General features: G+C 41.4%; 1 protein-coding gene across 3 annotated transcripts in view; it reads right to left on the bottom strand.

Moving 5' to 3' along the window:
* The window catches only part of LOC114934935 (protein bric-a-brac 1), a 379,696-nt gene that overhangs the window by 304,927 nt on the left and 56,644 nt on the right, over positions 1–18,125 (bottom strand). For all 3 annotated transcript variants that reach the window (XM_085485241.1, XM_085485239.1, XM_085485240.1), the window contains exon 3: positions 8,809–8,935. The gene's annotated coding sequence lies outside the window, so the exon portion shown is untranslated. The remainder of the gene's footprint in view (positions 1–8,808; positions 8,936–18,125) is intronic.

Raw genomic sequence — 18,125 nt, 5'->3', positions numbered from 1 at the left:
GCAATTGGAACCAATTCGATTGTTCCAAGTATGAGCGAAAAACCCCGAACATACCGAGGCTGTTGCTCCAGATTAGTAAGTTTATGACGAAAATACTGGAGCACAGAAATACGAAGAATTTTTAGATCGTTTGTTATTACGTTTGAATTTCGAACAGGTGTTTTGCTCGGAATAATTTTCGTTAAAGAATTTTCATTTGTATAATTAGAGATTCTTTTTTGGGTCGACATGAGATGATTTTGAGGTACAATATAATTTTTAAATATCCAAGAGATTTTAAATAGTCGTGGCAGCGTTTCGAAAAAAAAAAGAAATATTAAAATGATCAAAAAAGATATATGTAGTTGTAAAAAAAAGATGACCTTTCTCTCTCTCTCTCTCTCTCTGTAGAAATAATTTACAGAAATGTAGAATACGTAGATTAATTTAAAAAAAATTTAAAGATAAATTCTAGAAATAAAATGAAAAGAATTCCGTGATGGATTTTGAACTCGTATTTATCCGCTGATTCGAACATCTCGATATATAATATCCTTACACACTTATAATCATAAAAAATTGACGAGCGAAAGTTTATAAGATAATACGTCAAGAAATAGATTCGAAAGCTGCGGAGGAACACGTTAAATCTCATCAAGGATTTATCGCGATATTCAGCTGCTCGCAGCTGTGAAACTCGCTCCAAGTGGCTCGACATTATTGCTGAAATCCCTTCGAGCGAAGAGAGAGGTATCCTTCTTGTAGGAAACTCGAAAACGAAAGCAGTTACGTATGCCGTTAACAATGTCCAGCCGGGACGTACGCTTCATATACTTGTATGTGATCGGAAATGGGGAAAATGCTCAAGCCGTGGTCTGAATAATTGACGATTTAGCCGTGTATCGGCGGAAGGGAAGGGTTCACGGTGATCGTAAGAATATCTAACCTCGACGCGAGTCCCCTGTATTATTCAACGGCTGTCATCCCCGCGTCTCGAGGGCGAAACGCGCCGTCCGCCTCCAGAAAGCTCGAAAGCTCGATCGCAAGCGCTTATTCCCGATCGTAACCCGCAACGCTTTATCCCTCGATTCGCTTATCTTTTTTTTCTTTGATAATCGGACATACGCGCGCGCGTTTATACATACGTATACGATATACATATACATATATACATGCGCGCATAATGCGCATGCAATCGCTCACGCACACACACACAGATGCACACGATGCGTCACGTGCCGCGGCTCTCAACTATAGACCCGATGCAATCTTAATGCGATCAATTATTTACGGCGCTCGTCATCGCCCATTAAATATTCCACGCTCGACGAAAGAGTCCTCGCGCGACCCCGGAATTATTCCGGGCCAGTATTCGCGAATAGCGGCAGAGTACGAGTGCGAGTACGTTATTCGCGCCGTGCCGCCGCTATTTTCGCGAAACCCCTCTCTAATGGCTTTAGGGGGAAAAGCGGGAGCTCCCGTGGGAGAGGCACCTGTCGCCGCGAGGGAAGATTCCTCCGCGGCGAATCGATCCGGGAAGATCGATAATCGCGATATAGATACCTATACGCGTCGTCGTGATGAGAGACGGCGAGATAAACGCGAGAATGTCAATGTAAATAATACAAATTCGGGATTCTTTTACGGCGACAAAAAATTAATTTCGTTATTAAAATAAAAAAAAATAAAAAAAAAAAAAAAGCAAACTTTGAACCTTTTCGGTTTTCCGCGGCCAAAGCCAGAAGTTCGCCCCGGTGAAATGTGGGCTTAGCGTGTTATTGCCCCGAGCAACCCTTCGATTAATCGAGCTTAAGTTCGCAAACTCTTTTATGTATAGCCACGTTGCCTGTATTTATCACCGTGCGCGCGTAATTGAACGCGTAATTATACGTCGGTCGACTCGCGCGCGCGAAACTTCATTTCTGCAATCTTCTAAATGTATCCCCCCGAAATGCGATCCACGCGACGACGATGCAACCCCCTCGCGCTTGTGCTCTATAAATATAAGTACTTACTACTCATCGATGTTGCAATAGCCCATTTTTGCAATCTCCTAAATGTATTTAAATGGATCTGCGCGATAGCGCGACTACTGATCGCATCGTCCTATAAATACAGGCCGTTATACCTGTGTTCCTTTTTCTCTCGGCAAACAACGCGCGATCGATCGCGCGTGCAAGTCATGAATCATCCTTAACGAATGAGCGTCATAATGGAATATATTATCGCGGAATATGGCCATCAAAGACGTCGGAGTTTACTTTAACAAAGAGTTCATAAATGATGGAAGCATTCTAAGAAAGGCAGGCCTGAAAGTTGGAAAATCTCTTCCATTTTCTAAAGGAAGCATTATAAAACCATATAAAATATATAAAGCCGAAAGAGTAAACAGTGAAACATGGAATTGTATAAATATTGTATCTTACATTTTCCATGCACGGTTTCGCGACAAGTTTTTTTTCGTACAACTTTGAAATATCCTTCTAACCATGGGCGTCCGCAGAGGGGGCATTTGCTCTCCTTTTGGATAAACACTGGAATTTATTTGCATATTTAATATACAAAAATTTAATCATGATGCCTCCTCCTGGAAAAAATCCTCCAATTTTTCCGAAACTTCAATAATGTTTCTCGTTTGTTTCCAGCTAAAACAAAAGTCACATTAGCAGCCGCGCAACTGCCCGAAGGACTACCGATCAAGTTCTTGGCGCGATCGATCGTCCACGTTGCTGTCCTCCCTCGAAATCCCCTCCGGCTTCCCGGAGGGAACCAGGACACCGACCGGGGTTGATATAAACTGTGATTGATATTTAGTCGCGCCACACGGCACTTAAGAGGATTAAGGACCATCCAGGACGAGTATCGGCCGGGAACAGCCGTGACCCCGAGCACGTGCATCCGGGGACACGCAACGATCTCCCGAACGTTGGCCGGTAGGTAGGTAGATAGGTGGGTAGGTAGATAGGTAGGTAGGTAGGTAGGTAGGTAGGGTAGGTGGAGAGACGTTCCAGGTCGATCCAGCAGCGCCAAGGATTCCTCCCGTCCTGTCCGACGCGACTGAAACGCGCTTGTACAACGCCGCAACTCTGATTACAGTTAGCTCGGTTCGCTGGCCTAAACCTCCATATAACGCGCATCGCGCGGTCGTCGGGGACTAACCCGACGACGACCACTACGCCACGCCACACCGGGCGCGACATCCAGCCTCGACCATGATTATCCGGTGGGCTGTCTTACCGCATCCTAATCTCGAGAATGCTTCATATGCCGAGAGCGAACTAGGTTTTATTATCCTCCGCAACGTGTTTTTCCCGGCCCCCTTCGTCATCTTTTCGGGAAACATTAGTGAGAAAAAAAAAGAGAAAATCAATTAAGAAAAATGTAATTCATTTCCCAATTCACATTAAACAATACCTTTTTTTTTATATTTTATTCACTGTTTTAATACATACTTTTCTAATTAAGCTTGGCATTAAAATTGTATTTAAGTAGAGCAGTGTTGATTGATTTGTGATGGATAAATGTGAATATAAAAATTGCACAATAAACAAAGAATATTTATATAAAAGAGATTGGAAATGATTATTCAAAAAAAGCTCAAAAATTAATTGCATTCGATAAAACTGATTAAACCATAATTATAGTTGTTAAATTAGCCACGATATATTCGAGAATATTTGTATTTTTTATCATCGCGCTTTCAAAACAGTATATAATGTTACGAATGGGATTTATATTTTGATTGCGCGATTACATCTGCAAGAAACGTTCAATGTTCAACGAATGGCTAATATCTTCCGCGTTTTGCCAGGGATAGCCTGTCGATCTAAATGATTATAAACGTTTTAAGGCAACTCTACGAAAATCACCGCACATCGGCGAATCGTTACGCCATATCGAATTAAAAACGACGGGGGAAAAAAAAAGACACGAGTTCAAAACGAGTTAGCTATTTTCGAAACGGACATCAGAGAGGAGGACGGATTGAATTTTTAACGAAAAGCTATTACTTTGCCAATCTGGCAGTCATGGAAATAGACGGAACGCGTCGTCAAAAATACGAACTATATTGATAAATTTCTTCACATATGTGAATCGCATTGATCTCTCTTTCTTTCGCGAGGAAAAATTCTTAGTGTTTCTTCAAAAAAAAAAAAAAAAATATCGAACACCACATCTTTTTGCACTTTTTTTATCGTTTAGTTTTTTCTTGCTATTCTCAGTATTAATTATTTTCCACAATCTATCGTCGAATCAAAACTTTATCGAACCAAAGTCCGTTTATAGCGAAAACTAAGATATTATTTACCTCTATATTTGCCGCTTTGAATCTTGACGCAAGTCTGCGAATTTTTAACCGCTTGTTTCGATTGACGAAAAAAGAGCCGATATATCCACAATGATTGAAGAACACAACATGTTCTTTCGAAACATCACCGAGACTGCGGCACGATGGGCTGCGGACCGCTAACGCTCCGTATTAGAAGCGGCTCGATGCCGTAGTGATAACCGTTATCTATTCCGGACGTCACCGACGACCGAAAATAGAGATAATCGAAGAAGACGGAGAAACGACGAGGAAGCAAGAGAGGCGAGAACCGGGGTCGGCTCGGTAATGTCGAAGGGGACAGAAGAGGGATGAAAGGGTGGAGGGAGGGGGAGAGATTCGTCGAGGTGCGAGAAAGGAAGCATCGTTTCCGCATCGCGATTCCGCCCCGTCATTGGCTCCGATTCCGTGCTAACGTTAAACGCGCGCGCGAGTCCCCGACACTCGTGCGGCAACCAGCAGAGAGGGATCTCTCTCGCGGGGAGGAAAGGAGGGGGTGAGTGGGTTTTAGGGATGGCCGCTGCCGTCCTAACCCTCCCCTCCGTGCATCCCCCCGTCCTCTCGTCGATAATATACGATCGTGCATGATTCTGCTTCGTGTATCACAATGGCCCTCCGGGCAAGCCCGTTCCACCTCTATCTACGTACCTGGCGCGCCGAACTACCGGCGCCCGGAGTCCGCGGTGGATAATGAGTGATTAGGTAATTAGTTGTCCAATATTCGCCCCATCCGCCCGTTCCTTCCCACCCTCTCCCCCCTGGCCGTCTGTCGTTGTCTCCTCCCTCCCTGCTTCGTCTATCCGCGCGATCTTCGCCAGCATTCACCAGCGCCGCCGCGTGATCTCCTGCTACCGCTTGACCGGATGCGTTGACCGGACAGTACGGACGTGTTGCGATTGCTGCTACGATTCGCGCCGCGAGACACGTCGCGGGCTATAGGATCGCGACAATATTTCGACACGTCATTTTTTTTTTTTTTTATTTTTCAAATTTTTATCTGTATCGAGAGGCCGAGCAATTATTGTCCTTTTAGCGTCTCGTAAGAGACTCGACATTACAATTTTAATTTTTCTAGCTGATTGTAAATTTAATGGAAAATATCCTAGGTGTGTGATACTGTAATTAAAAGATGTTGATGCAAGAATCACGTTTTCGAGAAAGATAAAGAAATAGAACAACTGTGCTGAGCGTAAAAACTTTTCCTCCAAAGAGATGTGCTTTGAAAGTAAAAAAATGGTCTTGAATTTTTTCTGATTAAAATACGCAGGAATAAAAATATGAAAAAATGTTCGCTCTTCCTCAAGACCCGTTCCAATTGCGTGAAAAGTCTGGGTTTCACGACGAGTATCGATTCGCAAGAGGGAAAGAGGAGAAAGGGTGAAAAGAAGGGCACATCCAGTCATATCTATGTCCGAAAACAAGCGGGTTCTCCAGGCCCCGCCGTCGAGGAACCGCCATATGTGCAGCGAGACTACCCCTTATAAATATAACAATTAAAAAGAGGGCTGGAGTACCAGAACGTCCTGTTTCCGTGGGTAAAAAGCCGCGGGCACTCTCCGTAGGACGCAAAACAGAAGGGCGCAGTTCGATTGTCGCTGCGGGCCTCTTTACTTCAGTAGGACGCTGAGAAATAACGGAAAAATAATGAATCGAATTTTTGATCGCTTTTAAAATTTCCCCGCTTTTTACAATCAACACGCGGATGAGATCCGCGCGAAATCGCGCGAGTAAAGATAATAAATTGTGATTTATTATTCAAATTAAACATGCGAATTATACATAGCGCAATTTCCATAGATATCGGTTAGTTTAACCGAGGTTTAGCTAATTCATGTCCCATTCTAATTCTGTACATAGATAATTAGTTAAATTCAAATTAAATTTAACGAATATTTATATGTACCTGAATAATTTTAATGTGATTTACGAGCTTATTCGATCTTATTTAACCTATCGTCATATATTATCATAATTATTGCATCGGGACTCTGTGTAGAGAGAGAGAGAGAGAGAAAGCAGATTACATTTCACTCCACAAAACCGTCAATAATGTTTTTCCGTAACGTCGTAACGGCCGTATTGGTTTTGACGAACAAGCGAAAAGGGATATATCGGGCCGAGGAAAAAGAGAGAAATAGAGATCGGTGAGCGGCGCGTGGGCGACGAGGGAGTTAATTCACGAAAGCGCCGAGGCGAATTCAATTCGCGCGAGTTAGCGCGTGACGAAATCGCCGCTCGTCGCCTCGTTGCCGGCGACCTAGGTCATAACTATTTAAATACCCGTGGCTGGATAAATTGTTGTATTAGTCACGCCAAGCTTATATTAATACACCCGACTCTCTCGTCGACTTCGCAAACCCGTTATTTCCCGTTGTTTCCCTCGACAAACGCGAAATGGATGGTGATACTTGGAGATATTTGTCTCCGATATATATATATATATATATATATATATATATATATATATATATCGTTGGTTATAAATGTCTCAAACATCGAAGGTACATATAAATTACGAATAGCGATATTCGTCCTAAAATTATCTAGATATTGTTCAATTATACAAGACGGAGCCCCAATAGATAATGTAATTGACAAATGTCACGTGTTTCAACCGTGACATATTAACGAGATTAACTCCATGATTCATCTAAAATCTCCCACATTTCAAAGAATTTAAAAAAAAAATGAAGATTAGCTCGTCTCTATTATACATATATACACGTGGGATAATTTCTATTAAATTTACAATCGGCTAGAAAAATGAAAATTGCATGTAATGTCAAATCTCTTACGAGACGCTTACTCGTAATTTCGATCGCGACGAATTTAAAAGGACATTTGCTCGGTCTACAGTACGCAATCGTTTCAAATTGAAGCAGCATTTTCTCTCCCGGATCGACTCGATGATGCTCTAGCGAAAAGCCGCGAAGAAGAGAGAGAGAGAGAGAGAGAGAGAGAAAGCGATGGAACGACTATCAAGGCGATTACCCTCGCTCGCGAGAACGACGCGCGCACGTTTGATCGCGTCGTCGTCGCGACAAATCGACATTGTGTCACTGCGCCTCTCTCGTTGCAGCAATAACGCATATATAATATACGCGCGCGAGCGATGCATAAACGGCGCGAGCGCGCACGAGCGCGGCATTACAGACCGCTGATGTAATACTTTTATGATCGGCCGCCGCAATTTCTCGGTGACAACACTCGCTATTTCTGTCGCCGAGTTTGTGCACATGACTGCCGCGACGAGCAATATATCGCGCAAATATATACGCACAACGCTCATGCCGATATTTATATAGGGTATGTTCCGTCACATCCGTCTTTTCGGTCTCTGAATAGAACACGCGGAGAAGTTAGATTCTGATATTTTAATCAGGCTTCGCGCGCGCCTATAAATATATAATGAGGACGTATCTTCGAGATAAGAGGGAAATGATAACGATGAACGATGACTTGCACGATATATTGCGCTCGTAAAAACGTGATAGCTTTTACGAATTTATGTTTGATTTTGCTACAACTTTGCCTGACAATGATAATGAATTCATTACGCTAATATGTTTACAAGGCTGTATAACAATTAATATTTTTATATTTCCATATTAATAAAAATCTTTCCTCAATGGTCAAAGTCGACCAAACTGGCAATCATTTATTGTAGATAATTAGTTTCAGCCCTTTTCAAGTAAATCTATAAAAAGTTACATAAAAATAATTATAATTTTAATACATTTCATCGCAACAATTAATTATAAATTCATAAACAAAAAAATGTTACATACCAAAAGTAAATGCAAAATAAGTTAATACAGTAAATCAAATTCACATGAACAATGTAAAATTGACAGAAGTAAGCAAGAAATAAAAAGATGTTCGCAAGAATCTTAGTCACTACGCGTTAAAAAATCGAGACAAAACTAATGTGTCTTTCGCAATCTAAAACCTCATAACAAAGTCAAATAAATAAATAAATAGGTAAAAATAAAAATAATAAACGTTGTATTTTAACTAATTATCTACAATAAATGATTGCCAGTTTGGTCGACTTTTACAATTGAGGAAAGATTTTTATTAATTATTACTGGCGAACCTTAAGAATTTTTATCTGTTTCCATATTAATTTATACAAAAATGCTCGATAAAAAAATGGATAAAAAAATGACCAAGCTTTGAATTTTTCGTGAAAAAATGAAATTCCGTCTCCAAAGTCAGAATACCAGTCGCTTGACAGGAAAGAATGTATCCAGACACCCCGTATAATATATCGAGCGCGCTCTTTTTTTTTCCGCTTCCTCCGCCTGCATTGTTCGTCCGTGTAACGCGAGTCGTTTCTCGCTTTCAAAACGGAGCTTCCTTAAGCGGAGGAGAAAATCGAAGCCGACGATGAGGGGGTACGCCGAGCGGTCGCTCGTTACGTAGGTGGAATCAAGGCGAAACTTTCCGCATGAAATTGCAACGTGCGCCCGGCCGTGTAATGCCCGAGTGGTACAACTCACCTGTACGTTACATGTCTTCGTACGCTGTCGATACCGCTCGCAGTAGAGGCTGCGCTTTTTCCATGCGGGGTGCATTGCTCTCGTCGAAGTCCGTCTGCGCGTTGACGCCTCCCCGCGATCCTCCGGCCTGTCATGAAACAGAGAAAAAAGGACGCGATTGAGAAAAGTGAGCGACGGGAGACGGCTCCGCCAGAGATTACCTCGAAAGTCGAACGGATTAATTAATAATCTCGGAAATTTTAATCATCGTGTTTTCTAAGATTACAATATGAATTGCTAATTATGTACAATATTGTTGCATTTGTAATTTGTATACAGTATAATTATTCCAGACTGGTGGACCAATCTTTTTCCAACAAAAGAATAAATAATTGTATATATTCTGTATATTAGAATAACCAATTTTAATCGAGGATCTATCTTTGATCGACAAAAGATGACAATATCGAGTCTCGATATATTTATTCATAAAATTCGATTTGCTTTCTTATAAAATTTTCAATCAGACGCATATATATATATGTTTATATATTTGTAATTTGTATCACGGTATAATCATTCCAGACTGGTGGACCAATTTTTTTCCAACAAAAGAATAAATAATTGTACATATTCTATATATTAGAATAACCAATTTTAATCGATCTTTGATCGACAAAAGATGACAATATCGAGTCTCGATATATTTATTCATAAAATTCGATTTGCTTTCTTATAAAATTTTCAATCAGATGCATATACATATATGTTTATATATTTGTAATTTGTATCATGGTATAATCATTCCAGACTGCTGGACCAATTTTTTTCCAACAAAAGAATAAATAATTGTATATATTCTATATATTATAATAACCAATTTTAATCGAGAATCTATCTTTGATCGACAAAAGATGACAATATCGAGTCTCGATATATTTATTCATAAAATTCGATTTGCTTTCTTATAAAATTTTCAATCAGACGCATATATATATATGTTTATATATTTGTAATTTGTATCACGGTATAATCATTCCAGACTGGTGGACCAATTTTTTTCCAACAAAAGAATAAATAATTGTACATATTCTATATATTAGAATAACCACTTTTAATCGATTTTTGATCGACAAAAGATGACAATATCGAGTCTCGATATATTTATTCATAAAATTCGATTTGCTTTCTTATAAAATTTTCAATCAGACGCATATACATATATGTTTATATATTTGTAATTTGTATCATGGTATAATCATTCCAGACTGCTGGACCAATTTTTTCCAACAAAAGAATAAATAATTGTATATATTCTATATATTATAATAACCAATTTTAATCGAGAATCTATCTTTGATCGACAAAAGATGACAATATCGAGTCTCGATATATTTATTCATAAAATTCGATTTGCTTTCTTATAAAATTTTCAATTAGACGCATATACATATATGTTTATACAGCTAAAAGATTAAAGATCAAAGGCTCCCATCTGCGCGCGCGAATACAAGCAACCCTTCACGCTCCTTCGGACACGCTAATCCGCAGAAATACGTAACTGCGGTGGTGAAGGTTGGCACGAACGGCAAAGCAAGAGAATGATTTATCGGCCGACTGACTTTTTCCATTCGCGTAAAGGGTGATCTTACCTATCGCGACACGTGTCTTCCGCTCCCACACATACATTTGACTTTTCGAAATCTAGTATAAGGGATTTGGAGTCGCGCAACCTAACCGTTGACAGCTCGCGTTCGCGAGCAATGTGTTTGACGTGTCTGGCCGAAGAGGAAGAAAGAAAGGAGAGAAAGGAAAAAGGGGTACGGGCGAGTGGCGAGCAACGGTTACAGCAGAATAAACCCCTCAATAATGAGTTCCGCGAGTGAATTCCCTCAGTGCGGAGAGAGGCTCGAGATAATAAAACGGAGCGCGGGACGCCGGCGGTAGTCGAAGGGAGACAAAAGGGGGTTGACTGGGTGGCGAGTGGGTGGAAGAAGGGAGGCAGAGGGAGGTTTCCGCACCGGCAAGAGTAATAGTAAGAGGCAATAAAATATAATGAAATAACATCCAATCCAGGAGAGATATTGTGAAAATATTATTACTAACTTATTACTCGTTGGGCACGGCGTACCACGCTCTCGACCTTTTTCTCCATTTTTCCCTACCTTGCTCTCTCACCCTCCCCCGTTCGCTTTTCTCTAGTCTTCATTCTTTGCCTCCTCCCGTTCTCGACAAATGTATACAGGGTGCGCTTCTGAAAAGGTGAGACTCGATAATATTACTTGCAAAGAATTTTTCCTTGGCGAAAAAATCTCCAGGCGAAGTTTCTCGATTTCTAATAATGTTGAGTATCTTGAAAATTAATGAGACATTAAATCTCTTTCTCGCGGATCAAAATTCACCGAAAATTAACTGTAAGAATATAATTTTTCATTTATGTTTATCGTCCGCGCACAATTCTAATTTAATAAAAAAAAGTTCCGATTGAAATGATTCGATGTATAACTATATTAAACCGAGCTAATACATTTAAATATTAGATAAAATAATATTAATCGGAAAAGAGTTAGAAAAGATAATAAGAGAGGAAATAAACTGTAATAATAAAAAATAGCACATTTCATACAAAGGTACAGCTATTCATGGTTGCCTTGTAAAAATGCCACGGAGCTAACAAGGGTCTCTCGACAGTCTTTTCTGTTTTGTCTGAAAACCAGCTTTCCGTCAGTCACGTAGTTTTTTACACAAATGTAATCGATTCATTTGTAATAAAAAATTTTTTCTCTTTTCAAGCGCACCCTGTATAAAACCCCCCTAGGTCTTTCTTTTCCTTCCGTCCGTTTCATGGTCGCCGGAGACGCGATAAAATTTCTCTCTCGTTTCCCTTATCGAGCACCAATAAAAATCGTTTACCTTCAGCAGATGGCGACATACTTCGGTCCACTTCGAAGGACACGCGGAGGAGGTTTCGTCCTCGCGTAAGAAAAAAATGCGAACGTTGCGTCGCCGAGTCGTAGACGACGACGCGCAGATTTCCGCGGCTCGTTATTTTAAATTAGCAAGCGCGCTTTTAAATTATACCAGGGCTGGATCTAGGAAATTCTCGAAAAGTCGGCCGCCGATGTTATAAAAATTAAATATAATTCAAGGAAAGAGCGAGTTTCGTTAGAGAATAAATTTATCGCGATAATCATTTTTATTTTCACGAGAGAGGAGGAGATATATATTTTCTTTTTGTTCCATATTCAGGAAACGCGCAAAAAGATAAAAAGGTCTCTCGGTCCCTCATTAGCAAAATTAATTAACTGTAAGATTACGGCTCCGTCTTCGGATTCGCGCGCGCGCGCGCGCGTTGCAACATACACGAGGTTGCAATCTTCCCGCGCTGCAACACGCGTTGCATCTACTAGCCTAATCGCCCGGCATCGCCGTCGAAATTATTCCCTTTTAGCGTTGTTAGTCGGTATATATGCGCTCGCGATTCGCGATCGATCCTCCGCTCCGTCCGGCTCTCTCGCATTTGAAATGCAAAGTGCGCGGCCGAGCATTATCTTCCAGGAAAGACCGGCGGACGAACCGGGGGAAGAAAAAAAAAAAAAGAAGAAAAGAAAAGAAACGCGGGGAGAAAAAAAAAGAAGCAGAAAGAAAAGATTATCGCGAAGCGAGATATCCGGAGGGAGATCGCGTTTGCGGTGACGAAAGATGGTTATATAAAACGAGGAGAGGGAGGGAGGGAGAGGAAAGTGACGGCGTGCAACAATCCTATCTGACCGTGTAAATCTCCGGGCGTCGTAACGAAGCGGCAAATCGAAACTAAACGGTAGCCCATGAATGGGAAATTAGAAAATAACGTTACGCCGGCGCGAGGCCGCGCGCGCTTCCGGCCAGGATACCCCGGTATACATATATATATATATATATATATATATATATGTATATTTATATGTATATGTGTGTACGCGATGGAAGGCGAACGGAGCATTCTGTGTACGTGCGTGTATATATGAGTGCGTGAATGCGTGCGTGCATAGATAGGTAGATGCATACGTGCATACACGTGCGTGCGAGTCGTCTCACGCATCCGAGAGAGCTGCCGTAATGCGCATTATTATCTCGTAAGCGAAATCTGGTTACGAAGTCCTTTTATTAAGGATTTAATTGATCGACGACGCTTAAAACGCGAGCTCGCCATCCGCTCTTTCGATCCTCCTTTCTCGTTCTTGCTAAATAAACTTTTTTTCTCTCTCTCTTTCTATATCCGTCCATATATGTCCTTCTCTTTTCTATAATAAAATTTACCACTTAATTTTTTATACGCGATCGTTACTTGCGCCCATTTGTTTCTCCCGTCTTAATTGCATCGTCGCTAAATTGGATTCGGTGTCTTTCTAGATTTGCATTTCACTGTTATTTTCGAATTTTCTGGCCCGTCATTTTACACCACTTACGTGTGTATATCCCGAGTATATTGTTCTCGTGGGTTCCCACCCGGAACATAATAAACCGCCGTCCGTTCTATCTATCTATCTATCTATCTATCTACCTATCCGTCTCTCTTCCGCTCCGCCGGCTTTTTTTACCTGTGTGCTTTAAAGAGTTTAGCAATATAATCGGAATATTTTTACATCCTCCCCTTCCCTCGCATATTACACGGCAAGCCCCGTGTGTTTCGGACAAATTTTATTTCCGACACTCGAGATATTTTACTAAAATGGCAGAGATGGCTAGTGATGCAAACGACGAATTGTCCGCCGAGAGATAGTCATGAGAATTCTTTGAGAAAGATATGGTATAATACATCATTAATATTTTGCGTGAAATTAAATAATGCGGCAGCGTTAATTTTCTCTCCCATACTTTTCGGTATATACATATTATTTGAATTCTTCATACATATATTTCAAGCTTTCACTCTTCTTACGTTTGCTTATTTATTTAAATCTGTCCGCAAGCAAATACACGTTTTGCTATTTATTGTTGTCGGGCCTCTCTCTCTCTCTCTCTCTAATTTAGCGGATACCGAGTTACATTGAAATCTGCATGAATTTGCTGAAAATACCATGCGAAATTTCGCCGCGAGTTGCGTTCCTGCGCGCTGGATAGCTATTACTTACGCCCGTCTATATTCCGAGTAATTTGCGAGAGTAGAACGATTTGTCGAGACAACGTCGCTTATATAAATAATATGTCGTTATGCGAAACACACAGCGCGGAGGGGCTCCCTCGTCCGTGTCGCGTTTACGTGTCTTTGCTGCACGCGTTACATAAACGCATCTTGCGCACGGCAGTGCGTACGTTGCGTGCGTATATGTATGCACATACGTGCATCCGTGCGCTCGGAATGCGGCGGGAATAAGCGGTGCACGACGATTGCAGTCGTAAGTAATGCAAGTAAGAATAATGCAATTATTCGTCGGATTAGAGATCACTTTCTATATTAATTCCCTTATTCCGCAATGTTGCGCTCGGATCATTTCAAAATTTGCTGGATAAATTGACGAGATGAAAATGTTTAAAGAAGATGATTTTGTTTTAAATACGTCTGGATAAAGATGAAATTATATATGATGATTCATCTGGATAATATTATTTTTCAGACCGCTTATGTGAACAATAAAAAAAAAATGTAAGTTGTAAAAGAGATTCAGATCATTTCAAAATTTGCTGGATAAATTGACGAGATGAAAATGTTTAAAGAAGATGATTTTGTTTTAAATACGTCTGGATAAAGATTATATATGGTGATTCATCTGGATAATATTATTTTTCAGACCGCTTATATGAACAATAAAAAAAAATGTAAGTTGTAAAAGAGATATAAAAATATATTCATACTTTTACTTATAAATTTTTATTATGCGAACGTTATTCTAGATAATTTACAGATAACACTTTTTTCATCTAATAAGATATAAACATAGATAATACACATTTTTATTGTCTATATATAAAGATGAGATGACACCAAAATTTCATCTAGATAATTTTATTTAGATAACAGCAAACATACCGATTCGCTTCCTATATAAGATCGAAAATATCCATGCGAAAGAAATTAATTTCCCGTTAAATTCTAGTCGAAAATTTGACGCGACAATACTTTTTTCCGCGTGCGTGCACGCGATGCGCAACGTCATTGAATACATGCAGTTTGACATTTTCATCAAAGTTGCATCGCGAGCATTAGTCGCAAATCGGATACATTTCTTTTGCAAATGTTAGACAACGACACGCACCATCTATTGAATAATGCGCGTGCACACGTACGCATGATATACAAATATCCATAAACGCGGAGCAGACAGTGCACGGAGCTAGTTGCATCGCGCGCGCGGCCGTATGAATAAAATACGGCTCCGGGCCGAAGATTTCGCCGAGTCGACTCGGTATAACTCGTCTGTCGCATTTGCATCCGCATTACGCGAGCGTATATACCGCCGGCTTGCGTAATATTATAATCAGCCGCGGGAAAATAAATAACTATGGCGTCTACCTGGCCACCTCTCTGCATCGTCCCTTTCGCTCTCTCTTTCTTTCGTTGTTCTCCGTTTGTTTTTTCTCTATCTCACCGACCCTCTCGCCATCAGATAACTATCTTTCCGTTTCCTGCTGGCGGGCCGCAGTAAATACACATAAGTCGTAGCAACCTACTTGCTATAGTTGAAGAAAGAACGAGGGAATGAGTCGCGGCGCGGTCGCAGAAGAAGGAGGACAAAGACGGCGATAACACGTAACTACAACGATTTCCACTTGAATTAAGAGCGCCTCGTAAAACGGAATTTATTATTCGCGCTCGGGGGAAAATTTTTGCGGAGCGACCGCTCAGGAAAAAGCTCTTCCCTCGAAAAGAGAAGAGAAAAAAGAGAAAGGGAAACAAAAAGTGTGTGTGTGAGAGGGAGAGAAAGAGAGCGGCAAAACGCGGAAAGATCGCGCGCTGCGGCGTCCGCCTGATTAAATATCATGAGGAACTTGGAGCGAAGATTGCAACGCGCATGGCCGGGAAATAATGCCCCCGTTGTTAAACCCCGGGAATGTATAGCGTGAAACTACTGCCAATTCGCGTGAATTTCGTTTCGTACGAAAAGTGTCCGAGAGTTTTTAATTGTAACGAGTCGCGAACACGGTAGATATAGGTAGGTGCGTGTATGCGCGAGAGTGTAATATAAATGTGCACCCACATTTTATTTATTTTTTTTTCTTTTTTTTTTTTTTAGCATAACTTTATTTCAGCACTGGTTATAACTTTTTTACCGTGTACACAATGAGGCGTATTTACTTTACGTGCTGAAGAGACGCGTATGTTTTTCAAATGCACTTGACTGCGGCACTTGACTTAGGGTTAACGCACGCGAAAGATATCTTCTCAGGAGCATCGAATGACAGGCCTTGGACGATAAAGGAAGTGTCACTCATACCGCGGCGATACGCGATGCATAAAAATCACGCGCTAACAAATGAGAATATATCCCAATTAGCTAATTAGCTTGGATAATACATTACCGACAATTGTGAACGGGATGATTCGAAGGAGCCAATTATCATTCGAATGGAACTCTATTTGACTGAAAGGAATTTTTATCTTTTGTTCATATAGAAAAAAGTGTCAGTAGCCGCAGTGTGCAATTATTGATATAATAATATAGCACAAATTACTTATATTGTTAGACGTATAATGACATCTTCATCGTTCATTTTTTTACAAACGGATGTTTGACTATTCTTAGTTTTCGAGCGAACATTTCCCAAATGCGTAATCCACCCTTTATTCGTTCCAGATGTCCGTATTGCCTTATGATGCCGAATCCCTATCGACTCTGGCCGCGCGCTTTAAAAAATTCCACCGGCTCGTCCAGCTTTTTCCTACTAAATGATGATAATCATTAAATCGATGGAGCCGTGGACCTTCGTTTCGCGGCTCGTCCTACTTCGTAGACTTTTCATTAGCGAGGATTCGACTCGGGAATATCACCGGGGCAAAGCTCTCGCATCCGGGCACCTGTCCCTATCTCTCTCTCTCTCTCTCTCTCTCTCTCTCTTCCTCCCTTTCTCATTCTCTCTATCCCTTCATCCTCTCTCTCAGACCCCTCTCCCTCGTCGCCATATCTATTCCGTGCACTTGCACGCGCTCGCATGCATACGCTCGGCCGCCACGTACGAACGCACAAACGACAAAACACGTATTACGTGTAACTGGAGTCCGCGCTAGAGATCAATACACATAATAGAGGGTATCTATAGCGAGCGCAACCCGTGCTCATTTACTTAATTGTGTTCTATACGGCATAACCGAGGCGTGGTGGTGCGGCTCGTGTAGGTACGCCGCCGCCTCCCTTCTCCACCCTCCTTCCACCCTGCTGCTACCCTTCGTGTTGCCCCCTTGCTGCTGTGCCCCCCTCCCCCTCCCCCCGGTCGAGGAGGGAGGAACGGGGGGGCGGAGGCCGAGTGTGCGTAATATTCAGACGTATAACGCGCCGGGGCCGCGTAGGTACATTGGCATCAATTTATGGGGGTTGGGAGAGCCGCCCCCGCCATGGCTATATATGTATATATATGCACCGATAGGGTTGAATATCTCGCGCTTTTGTGCCTCGTCCACATCTCCGCGCGCGCGCTTCCGTCCCTCTGTCTTTTCCATCCATCCATCTAGCGTTCGCCGCGCATTGCTCCTTTCCGCGATTCGCGTTTCGCGGTGTTTTTGTCTCGGTTCAAAGTTGCGTCCTATGCTCGATACACAAGAAGTATTATTTCCCCGAGACGAATGCCCTCTTTTTCGAATAAACTCTTTAAAGGTGTGCGACTTTGGAAAAGAGCGCGAGCTGATAAAAATATATATTTCACAGCGTTGATTAACCCTTAGTCCCGACGGTTCTTTTCGGCACCTTTGATCCCGACTCATGGGTCGTTTGCGTCTTTGCGTTATTGGGATCGGTAAAAACGCTTTAAAAAATCTGAAGAAATTCATGGAGCTTCTTGCAACCTTCGACTTGAAGTCCCAATCATAATATTTCGATAAAAATTATTTTTTTATATAGTTTGTTATTAAAGAAATGGAGATACCTGAGGAAAAATCACTTGTTCACTGGGTCGCAAACGGAGCCCATGAGAAAAACTCACATCGATGAATTTAGAATGTAAAAAAAAAATCTTGAAAAAATGATTCCGATTTGGTTTGATTTGACGCAAATTTGACAGCTTCGGCAAATAGATGATATAGTTGCAAGTTTCCGGATAAACCGACCGAGACAGATGTTCGCGAAACGCGACCTCGAGCCGCAGAAATAACCGGCGCGGCGGCGACGAGGCTCGAGCTGGCGAGGAAAAGCGCGCGCGAGATATCG

This window comes from Nylanderia fulva, unplaced genomic scaffold (assembly GCF_048542155.1).
Source record: "Nylanderia fulva isolate GAGA-0341 unplaced genomic scaffold, ASM4854215v1 Scaffold35, whole genome shotgun sequence".
Taxonomy (NCBI): Eukaryota; Metazoa; Arthropoda; class Insecta; order Hymenoptera; family Formicidae; genus Nylanderia; species Nylanderia fulva.
The sequence above is the reverse complement of the archived record's forward strand: the minus strand, read 5'-3'. Positions and strand labels throughout refer to the sequence as shown.